Consider the following 14,442-nt stretch of genomic DNA (forward strand, 5'->3'; position numbering starts at 1 on the left):
TAAAGTGATTTATAAAGTAACGTTGATACAAAAGGAATGTTTATCAAACAGGGTTAAAAAAAATGAGCCACCGGAAAAAGTACCGTAACTAACTTTGGCTTTAGTCAGTTTCTGGCTGATTCTACAGGTTTAAACAGGTGCGTGGACTCTAGCCAACAAACATTTGTCAGGTTAAAGTCCGAGATGGCTGTGTAACCCCGGTGTTGGATAGTGTTTTATAGCCCAGGCAAACCTCATTCCTAGAGGGTGGTTGAAATGTTGTTATGGTATCCAAAATAATGAATAATCAATTTGATCTTTAATTTAAATGCTAAAGCTTCAGTTAGATTTGGATAATATGTCAATTGAATATATGAACTATCTAAAAAATATCACGTATTAAAGATTTCATATAATCCTATTCATGTAACATTAGGGCGAATAATCGAATTCAATGGCGAGGAAAGGAATTCACCTCAATTATTAGTAAAATCGATATAATTTTTCTTCCGTTTTTCTTGTCAGAAGTTTCTGTCATTTTTGTGACAACAATGTCTTGCATGCATCAGTCTACCCTACCCTGCGAGGGGCGAATAATCGATAACAACCTGTTTGGTTTTTTTTTTGACACATTATATATAATCGGTTTCTATGTGTGCCCCATGGGCACACATTAAGCCTAAAATTTTATGAATTTGGATTGTTTCGATTGGCTTACCTTGTTTTAATATGGTGAGACCCCTGCGAGTTACACACAACCACCTCAATACAAAACTTGCAAATTTTATAATGTTATGGCTTAGCATTGTGCCATGGGCACACACCTAACAAACTCTTAAAATTTTATAGAAAATAAGATGGATAAACCATTACTATGCGAACAAGACATCATGATAAAAAACTAGTAACTAATGAAATTCGGGTAGTGTGAGTCATTACAAAGTATGAGTCTTCAAGAGGATATCTTATTTTATTTATTATATCAGCCAAACCAAAACATTTAACCTAGCCTCTGGAAATGCAAAGTTTCTATTCATACTTTTTAACATGTGCAACATGAAGTTTATTTGCTTGTCCTCACAATCGACACATACACACATTTTAACAATGGCAGGTTTTCTGGTGGTGGTGGTTTGGCCAAGAGTGAGCAAACATTCGTAGCAGCAGTGCGACGTAGGGGACCGTTCACAGCAGTCACGGTGCAAAAGGAACAACAACGGGGAGGACTCCCACGAGCCTCTCTTGATTCTAACGCATAGAGCTATGAGTAACAAAGTTACAGCTTCATAACCCAGCACTCAATGATTTATTCCCATGAGCTAGATATAACTTAGCAAAACACCTATATTTCTAACTCAGTCGAATGGCGGCCCTCTATTTATACCAAACTCAGGGGCGGGAGATCTGCTTATTCTCATCGAACTCAATCTATTAATGGATTCACTATCGTTACGCGTTAAAGCGATGGAGTTGATAAATGGCAACAAAGTATTTGTTGATAGATTATGAACATCATACATGCCTGATTGAACTGATACCCATTCTTCTTCAGTCTAGGTGCCTTCTTATGCCAGATTGAGGGGAAATCTATACACTAATTTCTCGAAAAGTCAATTTTAGTAATATGTAGTTATTTCGGTTGAAAGAGAGATGTTCCACAAATGCAACGAAAGTAGTTGATTGTTTGACTGTGACCATCATACTGATTTCATGAATGTGAGGTGAAATAAAAATAGTTTTTTAAATTGCAATTCTTATGGCTTCGTTTTTATTTTCTAAAAAATTTTCGGTGTAATTCGTTTTTCGGGGTATACCGAATTGATTATTTGGTCGGTTATACAATTATAAATTACGTTTACAACCGAAAAACGATCCGTCCGAATTATATATGTATATGTTTAAAATTATAATATATACATATATCTAACCAATTAATACTTTTCGAAAACAGCCCAAGTCATATTTTAAAAAAACTCTAGAATTAAGCGCTACTCAGCTAAAACACATATATAATATTCTACCCTATACACCTGTGAGTGAGTAAACCCGACAGGTAGCCATACCCCTACAAAGAACATCATACAAAATTCAAGACATTTATTGGCTACATGGGCTTTGTTCATCATCTCAAGATTAGGGGGTGAGTATTCGGGTCGGTTTGTTGGTCAAACCGGACCAGAACCGAATAAACCGACAAAATCGGAAAATTTCTTTTTTTCCCCAAACTGGTATCAGAAGCAAAATACTAATTATATATGATATATATATATATTTATATATATATATATATATATTTATATCTATAAAGGGTGGTAGGATCAATGAATTTTTTTTAAGTTACAACTTACAAACGTTTTGTTGAATTTTTTTTAATTCGCCCATCGTGTGAAGCATTAATTATGAAAGTATCCTGTTTGAAATCTTGAAAAAAACATCACAATTTTTAACAATAACGCAATAATAGAAATCGTTAACCTTCAACACAGATGTAACTGGAGGTTCCAACATCGGTGTAGAACCACTAATTATCTTGTGTTGAATATATCAGTAAGAATTCTTCAACTATACAGCTACTTGGGTTGGAGGCAGGGTCTAGAAAGTAACAGATATGTTCTGCTCATGTTTACCTAGTGTCGTAATGGAACAAGATGAGGTTGATACGGTTTTCTCCCACCAATTTCCTCGATGTTCAAAACCCTACCGTGTAAAATAACCTGTTAAATACAACGGGATCAATTTATGTGTTGATGTTGAACGCCTAAAATTACGAAGTTGTTGTCAGTTTGTACCCTTATATATATCTAAACTCTATTACTAATCTACTCGATACTTTCATCTCTTCTTATCTCTATACTATCTTACTCGGTCCTCTCGCCTCTATCAGTACCCCTCGTCATACTGCTATAGATTTCTGTCAGCCGACACCATTTCGAATATTACATCATATATATTTTCATTATTTTTTTTCAATACAATTGCAAATTTGATATTAAACCGAGACCGGAAGAACAAGTTCTTTTTTTTATTTCAAAGATCTCTAAAATTTATCTAATCTGTTATTACACCAACTATGAGAAAGATTTGTAGCAGGGGCGGGGTTGAGGGGGGAGGGGTGGGTTGAATACAATCTTTACATATTTAACAAGATTTCAAACATACACTAAGACCACAATACACAGAAAAACCCAAGTCTGACAAACATACGGGTGGATTGAATGATCCACCGTTGAGATTTTATTATAGAAGGAATCGGTGGATTGGTTTAACATTCGCACGCTGCTGGTTCATCCCTCCAACCAAGCTTCAGTCTCGTGTTTTCATCCCAAGTTACTTTTGAACAAGTTCAAACTGCTGCCTTACTAACTGTGGTTATATACCTCCAAGTTTACACGCTTTAGGCTAGATTACAAAATGCACTCTAATCTAACACAATGCTGCACAACTTTGTCTTATGCATGCTGGTTCGAGATGTCTTCATCTTTGCCCCTCAATCTTTGATTTTGATTCCAGATTGGCACTGCATGAGATAAGTATGTTTCTGCTTCTTCTGGTGGATTTTCCATAATTAGGCTTTCCATGTCCTATTTTAGTTAATTCGATCACTGTATTGTCAGGACCTTAAGCTTCTAGTCACTTGCAACTTCTCTTTGCTCCAGTTGCAAGGTTCGGGTTGCTTTTCAAATGCATGGACTTATCGTTGCATGCCTCGGCTCATTCAGTTGAATGATTACAAACCCATCAGTTGTGAAGGCTGTATGCTTCCAGTCTCATCCTTGAATCCTCAGCATTATCCGTTGAATACTTTGTCTTCAGTGATTTTGAATCTGATTTTCACTCAGTTTGAAACATCATCCAGTCTTTATCGTTGAACAGTACCTATCATCATTGAATATCCTTCCCTAGATAAAAATTAATGGCCATTGGATATTTACAATTAGCCATCCTATATCTACCCCATCCGTTGATAATCCAACAAAGACAAGAAATGTAACCATTAGCAACTGAAATTTGATAAGATTCAAGTAAGACAAGTTAGGAAAATGTTTATGTTTCCATCAAAAAAATTATGACTCCTAACATCTCCCCCATTATGACTGTTGGATAGATGGCCGCTAAATTCTACACTGATGATAAACAAACATTGTTACAATAAAATAAAACTGCCGAATTTAATTTACTGGAGTTAGAAAAGATTGACAAGATGATTATGCTCCTCTAGACTGAGCAGTTAACTTGTTCCTAGAAGATTTCTTCTTCTGGACTTACATTTTTCTTCAAGCCAATTGATCTGTTTCTGAAAGATCCTGTTAGAACCTTCTTATCACTGTCTTTGTCTGTTGTAGCTTGGATTGGAGGTCTCAGAGTATTCAAGCTAGCAACTGAGGGATTTAGGTCTGAAAAAATCTGCCGAACACCGTGATTGTCCCTGACATCCATGCCTGAGTTAGGTTCATTGATGAATTTTCTTTCCTAGTTAGGTGGAATTGTCCAGCCACCTCTTGTCAGACTGAGATCAGAGTTCCCATTCCTGCCTGATCTCATGTTACTCTTTGCGCCATTTGCTTGTTGGGCAGGTGGTGTAAATCCTCCAGTCTCTCTTCATAGTCCAATGATTTTTGTTAGAGACTTTGCAAACCCTCAGAATTCAACTCTGTGAAAGGCCATGGACATCACCTTGTTTTAGTAAGAGAATACCCAATGCGGGCAGGTAACTTTGAAGTTGCTTCTATTCTTTACTTCTGAGAGATTATCAGCCCAGCTCCAACCTCAGAAATTTCTTCACATGTTGCCAGCATGATCAGATAGTCATCAGGATTTCAGGTTTCTTGGGAGGGTTAGGAGGGTGCCATCCTCTTTAGCCACAGCACTTGACTTTCTTCTTTTTGTGGCTTAGAGGATTCTTTGAACAAGAACAGCGGAATGAATTGGATAGCTTCCAAGGCAATTGGTTCCTCTCGTTGGCCCATTATGGCTCATCATGGAAGTTTGACATCTGGATTCTATATTGTGGTTTATCCTCGGATTGGCGAGGAAGAGCTTGTGAGATAAGGCTTTTCTGTCGGCCGTCTTCTCTTTCTCTTGGCCTTGCCTCAGGCATCTTCAGTCTTAGATTTGACTCTTTTTCTTTGGAGAAGATTCAAGAGGCACATCTTTTCTCATTTAAAAACTCATGCTGCCAACCCTCTTTCCCAGCTCAATAGCTACCTTTCATCAACCCTATTTGGATCAAGAGAGTTGGGGATTCAAATCCCTTTTCACAGCTTGCTTCTCTGGCCACCCTGTCAGCTTTTGCAAATGAGTAGTGAGATGGCCAGTTTCCAATGAAACAGCTTGCGCCACCCCTTAGCTCTTAGATGAGGCAACAATGAGTTTAAGCCTACATCTGCACAGTCTTGTAACTTTGATCTCTTGGCCCAACACAGCTGTACTTCATTTTTGTCAGGCCTGGTTAGTGGAACGTAGATTGAGTCTTGGTCTTTCCCAGGCTGGATTACCACAATGTTTGGAAACGAATGGGCTTGAATCCTTCAATTGAGGCTCACCCTTTTCTGTCTGTGAAAGGGATTAACAATCTCAGGTGTATCCACCCGGGAATTGTGGTTTGTGGTTTGGAAAAGAGATTTGAGTGTGGGTGCTGTAGAGATGTAGAGATTTTCTTGCCCAGTTGCGGCCACTCTCTTGGGCAATGGAGTCCATTTTCAATCATCCTTGCAATCTCGCTTTTCCCTTTCATGTGGAAAAGGGGGAGGAATTTGACTGATCAATTCTGCAGGAGTGGTATCTTTTCTTCTCCCCGCCTTTTTGTTAGCAGCAAGTGTAGGGGATGGACTGGGGAAGTGAAACACCAGAGGCCAAGAAGAAGATGTTGAGCAGTGCCAAGGTCTGAATTCTGATTTGATGCTCAAACATCTCATCCATTCTAGAGTTTAAGGTGTAGACATTTCCTTCCAGAGCTTCCACCGCTTCTCCAAGTAGGATTTTTTGCTCATAGGATGCAGAAAAGAAAGCTATTGTGAACCTGGTGGAAGCTTTTCATCACATTTGCTTGGTCAGATAGTCTTAACAGAGGCAATAAGAGATTGAGATGCTCTATCTCATGCTGAAAATAAGAGATTGAAACTTTGTGAAGCTTTGAGGTTTGATAGAGCGTGACGGGCACATGGTGGCCAGAGATGGCTGGAGAGGCGGATGAGCTTCAGGTTGTGGATGAGAAGGTGGAGGCGTGCCTTTCCAAATCACATGCTAACAACATGTGCAGTGGAGACTGCATGGAAGCCAATGACAGGTTAGAGAAGTTGTAGGGTTGGTTCAAAGGAGGACTTCCCAAGAGCCGCATTGAGGTCCTTCATCACTTTATCATAATGAAAATCATCTCCAGTCATTGGCAGGCAGAGCTGTTAATGCCTCTTTGCTCTAAGCATTTGAAGATGCGTAGTGAATCAGATGAGGTGCCTCTCAGCGCTTGTGATTGTCCAATCTGCCCAAGTCTTGACTGGAGACATCCCATGAGTAAAAGTCTCAGGGTCTAGTGAAACACCATCGCAAATATGGATCTGTATTCAGTTTTTGACACTCTGTGTCACTAAACCCCATTGTGACACTGCCTTTTCTCTCAAGTTTCTTCTTTCCTTGCATCAAGGGCTCCCCTTGGCTCACCACCACAACTGCACCTCTCCCCATTACCTTTCCCTACGAAAGGGTCATCTACCTCTCCTTTTTCCTGCTAGAAGCAACTGCAGACTGCTCCCACACACCTCTCTCGCCTTTTGCCAGCTCACTAGGCTAGGCCTCTCCACTCCATAGCTGCCTCCATCTCAAACCATCCTAGAAGGTTGTTTGTGCTACCATGTGTATCACTTGGCATGAAGCGGTTAACTTAATTGAAGGACCAGGCAGTTGCAACTGAGTGAGAGGACATCAGTGTGAAACTGAGTAGAAGAGGCATTCAACTGATGAGAGTGTTGTAGCGATTTTCCCCACCCCCGTTTGTGAAGTGACAAAACAATCGTCAACTGATGAGGGAAATCAGTTGAAGGAAGTGAAAGAAAGGTTTAGCGGCTGTGATAGTTGAAGTCTGTGGTGACTTGTTTTAAAGGAAAATCCACAGAACACACTTCACAGACACGGGAAATGGAAGAGACATAATCCAACAAATCATCAAATAGGATGATCACATCTCAGATGGGGGCTTCTCCATGACAATCCAACAGATGGAGAATATTACAGTGTGTGTGAATAATTCCACATCCACAGAAGAGTTTGGGGATTGTGTTTTGAGGATGTAGAAATGGTTAAGAGCACAAATATGGGTGATGTTTGAGATGAAGAAGGGCTGTGACGCCACATTTTTGGAGTCACCATCATCTGACTGAGAAGTTTAAAGGCATTAAAATCCAGAATGGATGCGTGTGTGTGCAGAGGTGCCTTAAGTTTTCACTTCTCAGCTTCTTCTCCCATAAGCTTTTATTGGTGAAGAGGGTTTAGTGGTTTGTCCCTCCCCCTTTTGCTGTGTTCCCTGGTGAGGACCTATTTCAATAGCAACATCCTTTTGGGAGGAGGCTGCTAGGCTGAGTTTTAATTCCATATGTACATCTCCAGTCTTTTGGGAGACGCAGAGTGTCAGCGATGGTCAACACACATCTTCTCCATCCTTCATTCTTGGGTGTCTTTTCATGTTCACCCTTTCCCGCCCCGCACAAACCCTCCATACACCCCCTCAGGGTTTGTGTTTTGGGATTTACAACAATGTCCTTTGGGAGGCATCTGAGGTGTTTTGGTTAGAAGACTGTTTTTAGAGGTTTGCCATTCTTGTGGGCTGTTGATGGGCCTCTTAACAGCCCTGATGGCAGAATCAGCAAAGAAGGTGAGGGTTGAGAGAGAGTAGTAGGAAGGCCACTGTACCTCTTTGTGCTTTCCGCCTCCCATTGTTGGAGGTTACACCCCCTCCATGGAGGGGTATAAATTCATCCGATAGTCTTTAAAGACTCTCTGTTTCCTGCACAAAACTGGGAAGCTTGGCTTCCTCTTGTTATAATAATCAGCTTATCATTGAGATGATTCAGCTAGCATCATACAGAAATCGACAAATAAATATTCCTGGTCTAATCAGTTTTCTCACCATAGTTTTCTCCCAATTTCTGGATTCATCAAATACGCACCAAAGTTGACAATATTCATTAGTCAGGTCACATGTAAAGCATTTTAAAATCTGGGAAGTAAGGCATAAAATTCTAATTTTACCGCAAATGCCTTAAAAAGCATGCATACATAAATAACTCCATGTCTCTCCTAAGACGCTCTCCTTTTATTTTACCTAGGCATCAGTTGGTGTTAAAACATAAGTCATGGCAAAAGATAAATTACAACTGGAACATCACTAGGCAAAGATAAAACCGATTTCAGGAATCTTAAAGCAATGCTTCTAATAACTTCAGCATTAAACAGGAATGAAGTTTCATTTTTAATAGAAAAGTTAGCGTTAGTTTCATTCTCACTATTTAAATTACTCTGCAGAGGTCCACTCTCCCCATCTAGTCATGGTAGCATGATGGGAAGCTTCAGTCCTAGCATAAGCGAGCTGGCTTGGACTTGATGACTGCCATCATCTCTATGATCACTCCTTCTCTCTCCACCAAGCCTTGGTATTCCCACAATGACGGCAACGTTGTTCTCCTCTAAATAAACCCACTTGGTGCAGTATATTCTTCATTGGTGCCATTGCAGTTAAGAGAAAGCTTGAAGAGAATTAGAACTTGGTTTTTTGCCACAGAGAGAGAAAGAGAGCTTTGAAGAATTCGAAAGGTGAGCTGAAAAGAAATGAAATAAATAAACACTTAAATACTTTCCAGAAAATTGCTTGTGATGTGTGAGACATTCCGTGAGAAGAAATTACTCTTATTTATGCGCTACAAAATTACCACACACGATCGTGTGTATAAAGTAGGTGCGAGACGAGAAACAGAAATTTTCAACCGGGCTCAGATCTGCATACTACTTTCAATTACGGATGCTGAAATAAGCGCCTCTTTAAATTCTATTCCCAATATTCAATGAATGAAGATCAGGTGAGAGGCGTCCTCACTGGTGTCAATCAGTTGAATGAAAAACAACGCAAAAAGAGGATCTTGTTTCAGACAGCATTGATGAAAGCACACTTTCACTGCTATTCTCAGTGTGCAAATATTATAGACTTTATCCACGTATAAATTATTCCAATTTTGATTAATCAATAGTAATCCAAATCTGGCTGCCAAATTACAGAAAAATTCCCTCTAATTAAGGGGCAGTTAACTAGACCTAATTTACTTACCAACCTTGTGAATGTTGGATTCATCAAAGGCTTGTTGGAAAATATCTGCCCTTTCGTGTTCTCACTTGAAACAAAGCATGTCAAAGTGACCAGCCTCACATTGTTCTCGTATGAAGTATGATGTTGATGTCAATGTGCTTGGTTCATTGAGTGTTGTATGGCTTTTCAGTTTATAGCCAACAATAGCACTGGGTTGTCACAAACATTTGGATTTTTGAGAGATTTAATCCATAATTCAACGTAATTGATTCTCATCCACAATAATTGTGCAACAACAGCTTCCAGCTGCAATGTTACTCCGCCTCAGCTGGTAGAGGTTTGATACAATTTTTGCTTTTTGCTAACCAAGAAATCAATCTGTCGCCAAGAAATTGACAGGTCCTGTGTACTTTTTCTAACAATTGGGTTGTACATCCTGCAAAATCAAGCATCATGAATATCCAATTAATCAACAGCGAGTCTTTAGGGTACCAAATACCAGGTTTGGTGTTTCCTTAGATATCTGAATATTCTTTTTAATAGCAATAAGATGGATTCTTTGGATCAGATTGAAATCTAGCCAGAGACATGTAGAAAACATAATATCTGGTCACTAGCTGTCACATTAAAACGAGAACCAACCATTCTCTATCATCGAGTGTCCACAGACTTTCATTAGGATCTGTAATTCTAATTGTGGCCTGTTGGGCATGGGCAGTCTTAGTTAGTTCTTGCCAATCCATAAAATCAAACTTTTTATAGTAGATCCTATTTACTTTAGTTGATGATGAATATACCTGTCCTTTACTTGTTTAACTTTAAACCAGCAAGTGGTGCTCTCCCTATGCTCATGTCGCATACTGACTTTTTCTAGATTAAGCAACTTCTGCAAAGTTTCTCATCGTAGTAAAAGTTAACAAATGCATCATATAAATTTGAATCCAGACAAAGCCGCACCATTTACAGTTCTGTAAAATAGTGTTTTATCCACAGTTTCTCTGAAAAATGATTGTCAACAAGAATTGAGAAACAGAGTTGTCATACCTAGCCCTTGGTGCTTGCTTTAGTCCATAAGAGGCTTTTATAAAAGTAAACATACTCTGGATTCCTGGATCTTCAACACACCAGGAGGCTGACTGACATATACCTCCTCTTCCAGTTCCTCCTTTAAAAAAGCACGCTTGACTCATTTGATAAACTTTAAAGTTTGCTGAGCAGCATAGGCCAGGCAGATGAATATTCTTATGTGCTCTAGTCCTTGGGCAAATTGGTGCAAAGGTGCTCATCCAAATCCAATTCCTTCAGATTGAGACATATCCTTTACAACAAGCCTTGCCTTGTTTCGGTGTGACAACGTCTCCATTCTCCATCACCTTGTTTGGAATACACCCTTGTTCCTACAAAGTTCTGTTTTTGAGGTTTGGGTACCACCTTCCTATCAGTTTTTCTCTCAAAATTGATTAATTCGCGTGCAGCACAGAACCCAATCAGCAGCTTGGGGAGCAGCATCGCTAGACTTTGGTGGCTCCTGTGGGAAGGAATGCACTATGACAAAAACTCATCTGTGAGTGGCTCGTCTGTTTGTACAGATGGCATTGTGCATCTCCCATATATGAGCTCAAAGGGTGATGCCCTGCCACTGTGCGTGGTGGAATGTGATGTGCTGATGAGGTGGCTTCATTAGTGAAGTTCGAGTTTTCCATGTTGGAACGCTCCCTCAAATTTGACTCTCATTATTCTAGAACCTGAGTGAACACTTTGAGACATTCTTTCAACGATGAAGTCCTTGAGTGTTTCAAACTGGCCTCCTTTCCGATACCTGATGCTTCAGTTGAATTACATTGCAGTGTTCTTGCACCAGAGGTCATCGGCTTCTTTGGACGCGAATACCTTAATTCGATTATCTTTCCACTACTATTTTAACTCATGGCGCCCGTCATCAGTAGGGCTATCGTCGTAGCTTACATGACTCACCCATCTTCAATATTTCTAACTACGGTCGGACCTCCTTGCTAGCTACAGTTTCGGTGGCGGGAGGGCAGGTCGACGAGCTGTCTCAATCTAAACGTCATGTTAAATCGTTAGGAAAGCATTAATCCTTATCATCACAGCAACCCCCATGGATTGATTCAATAAAATGGTGGTTCTGAAGATTTAGTACTCTAATGATTTATCAGAGTATCCAACAAAAATAGCTTCATCGTGCCTTGGCCTCAATGTTTCCAAGCATTGTCAACCTTTGATGTCTTAGAACATAAACTGCCACCAAACACATGAGAAAGCTAATTTTGGCTTCTTTCCTTGAAGAGTTTGAAGGGAGGTCAGTATTATGAGTTTGGTATTAGTGAAATGTTTTGCGTAAACAGCAGTGTTCACAGCTTCAGCACCAAAAATAGGTGGAAGTTGAGCTTCATTAATCCTGGTTCTTGCAAGCCTCATAAGGGTTCTATTCTTCATTTCAACAACCCCTATTTGTGTGGAGTTCTTGTGCAGAGAACTCATGAATAATTGCCTCTCTTTCCTTCACAAAATTCTTTCATCACAGATTTTTGAATTCTGTTCCATTGACTTCTATATCTTCCAATTTTGAACATCTGGATTGTGTTTAAAGCCTTGGTATGATTTGATGATGATTTTCACCACTCACCTTAGAAGCTGCAGGACGAGAAAGTCCAAGTGAATTTGAAAAAGCAGCAACATCACTAGGCAATATTTCTTCTTTAAATAGGACTAATGATGTTGACTGGTCCACAACAAATCCGTATGCAAGAGCTGAAGGGGCGTTCCAATTGATGAAAGAGTCTTTCTTTTGAAAGCGTCTCTTTTGCTTTCCTAGCTCGACAGGCTCCAAAAGTCCATGCTTTTGAGCATTCCGCTTTGTGTAGACCTTCTTACCAAGTCTTCTTTACTAACTCATTCAAGGTTTGGATTAGGATGAGACAATCTCTTATGCCAGAGCCCAACGTCATCTGAGTTGTCTTTGCTGAGAAGGGCAAGTAATAGATTCAGACTTGCACAGAATATGAAGTCAGCTACATATACATTTCCTTCTTTGTCCAATCAGAACAGCAAAGTGTTGGTTCTCTCCTTGGTGACCAACACAGACTGCAGGAGTTAAATTGAACTTTGTAACATTTGTCACAGAGCTGACTGTGCTCAGCAAGTGTGGCTTAAGACCAGACAAACCAATGCAAACTCATCAATGAGGACATTCTCTTTTGGACAATCAAGCAGATCCTAGATATCGTGCTTATCATCCAATAGATAATGCTAGGGCACAGCTTTCTCCACAAACTTTGTGAGCGGGAGAATCACCAGTCATGTGCCTGGCGCATCCACATCAAGAACCACAAATTTCTTCTTGTTGTTTCCCTCCCACATTTCTCACAACAGATCAAGTTGATTTGGGTACCCCAAATTGCCTTTGGGTCTCAGATTTTGTTAGTCTTAGCAGCCTTTTCCACTTTCAACCTTTTTTCCTGTGGATGTGAGTAGGTTCAATCTTTGTTTGGTTGAGAAACTGGACAATCACACTTGTTTTCACACAACAGCCTTGAGACATGCCATAAATTGTTCATCCAGCGCAGTTTGAATGAATTGATGCATGTTTAAGGCATTGAAAATAAGTGATTGAACATATAATGCACGTTAGGCCTGAGCACTGATTGTGAGGACAATAAACCAGACATCATATTTTTCATTAAGAGATAAATTCCTGCGATGTTAACATATGTCATAGGAATAAGGCAAGGATAAATTAGGAGCAACCACAGTTTTACAATTAGCAGATAAATATTTACTATACCACACTTTTACGCAGGTTTTTCCTTATGAGCACTAGCATGGGAGTGTAATTGTGGTGTGCTGTTAACGCCTATTTTGCCATTTCATTTCCCCTTTCTCTTTCTCGTCTCCTCCTACGATTTATGCTCACTAGTATCCAACTCTTCTTGTTTTGTTACTTACTGGAATTAGAGTGTTTATAATCTACAACTGGTCTCAAGAGAACTCATTCCTCGACCTTTAACAAAATTTTTTCTGGGGGTAAACAGGACATATTCTTGTTAAGTCTGTGAGAACAACTCTTGTCACTGATGAGTTTTTGTTGCAACTGATGACTCTCATCATTTGAGACTTGTTGCCTTCAGCACTGAGATCAATCAGTAATTCTCATCACCTGAACTGTTCTCAGATATAACTCAACACTTTCTTACTCCTTCTACTACTTTCACTCATTTCTACAAAGGTCTCTCTACCTTGCAATGTTGATGATATTGGTGCAAATCCCTACCAGATTTCCAGTTGGCAATATCTGCTTGTTCCTTATCAAGCCCTGCTTTCTATGATCTCTTCTTTGGAAGACAACAAGCAGATCATCCTTGGCTGTCTGACACTCAATTTTCATCGCTTCCTCAACTCACTAAATTGAGCTTCTCGGCACTGTTTCTATCACTTAGAAAGGTTTTCGCTTCCTTATCTCCTATTTTCCTTAGTAAGAGATTTTAACGAACATGCAAAGATCATAATTCTTGTAGACATTTCATATCGTGCATTAGCCACCGAAAAAAGTACCTCAAACTAACTTCTGGCATTAAGTGAGTTTCTAGCTTATTCTGACTTTAAACTGGCTTTTGACTTATTAGACAAACAACATTTTCAGCTTAAAGTCAGAGATGGCTTTAAGCCCGGGCAAACACACCGTCCTAGAGGTACGTGGTGAGATTTTTTTAGGTATCAGAATTCAATGAATAATCAATTTGAATCTTAATTACAATTTAATAAATTAATTAGATTTGATAATATTCAATGAATATTTTAAACTATCTTAAAAAATATGACAATATGTAAGATTTAATATAATCATTAATTGATGAATTTAGGAGGAATTCACTTGAAATTTTAGTAAAATCTGATAATTATTCTTCGTTTTTCTTGTCATAAGTTTCTTCTCATCTTTGAAACAATGTCTTGCATTCATCCGTCACTACCCTGCGAGGACGAATAACTAACATGTTGGTCGACAATTAAAATATCGGTTTTCTATGGTGTGCCCATTGCCACACATTAAGCACCCAAAATTATAAATTTGGATGGTTTCTATTGGCATACATTCTTTAATAATCATGGATCCCCCCCGCAATTACAACACCCACCCAATCAAAACCTCCAATTTT

This window comes from Daucus carota, chromosome 1 (assembly GCF_001625215.2).
Source record: "Daucus carota subsp. sativus chromosome 1, DH1 v3.0, whole genome shotgun sequence".
Lineage (NCBI taxonomy): Eukaryota > Viridiplantae > Streptophyta > Magnoliopsida > Apiales > Apiaceae > Daucus > Daucus carota.